Source organism: Silene latifolia, chromosome Y, assembly GCF_048544455.1.
Source record: "Silene latifolia isolate original U9 population chromosome Y, ASM4854445v1, whole genome shotgun sequence".
In the NCBI taxonomy this organism is placed as follows: Eukaryota; Viridiplantae; Streptophyta; class Magnoliopsida; order Caryophyllales; family Caryophyllaceae; genus Silene; species Silene latifolia.
The window spans coordinates 449,972,203-449,973,025 of NC_133538.1; the positions used below are offsets into that span (position 1 = coordinate 449,972,203).

The 823-nt window shown below is 40.8% G+C and overlaps 1 pseudogene; it reads right to left on the reverse strand.

Annotated features, from left to right (window-relative positions):
- Positions 1-204: 204 nt before the first annotated feature.
- LOC141636451 (small nucleolar RNA R71) lies at positions 205-303 on the reverse strand (annotated as a pseudogene).
- Positions 304-823: the final 520 nt, after the last annotated feature.

An 823-nucleotide genomic window follows, 5' to 3' on the forward strand; every position in this document is an offset into this window, starting at 1 on the left:
TTGTGACTATTGTGATACAATTTCCAAAACGGGGGTAACACAAGATCAAATTCGATGGGTATTGTTTCTTTTTTCCTTGATCGGAACCGCAAAGCAATGGTTGAAGAGCCTAGACAAGGCCACTCTTGGAATTGATTCATGGAAGAAGTTAGCACTGGCCTTTTCCAAGAAGTTTTACCCTCCGGATAAAACCAACATGTTAAGAGCCCAAATCACCTTGTTCAAGCAAAGAGATGAAGAGTCTATATTTGAGGCATGGGAAATATTCAAAGATACATGTCGCTCTTGTCCTCATCATGGGTTAAACGAATGGTTTCTAGTCCAACAATTTTGGAATGGGTTGTATGAAGACTCAAGGAATGTGCTCAACATGGGTTCTAATGGAAGATTCACCGAGGTTGATGATAATCAAACTTGGGCCAATATAGAGGAGATGGCGGTTCACTACTTTCAATATAGTAGGCCAAGAAAAGCTACTAGGGGAGGGAGACATGAAGTTGACTCCGTCACACAATTGAGTGCCAATTTGGGTGCCCAACTATGCTCCCATATTGACACAATGAACTTGAAATTTGACAAGGCCATAGCCAAGATGAATGAAGCCTCTCAATCACCCAAGCATCATCAACAAGTCAATCACATGGTGTCAACATCTTGTATTCCAAATGGAGTATGTGAGAACTCTGGAACTTTGGGACATGATCAACAAGAGTGTAGGGGCATAAATGAGCAAGTGAATGCTTTCCAAGCATACAAGAATGGCACCCCTTACTGTTAACTTTTACAATGAAAACACCAAATTTCACCCAAACGTTTCATATAA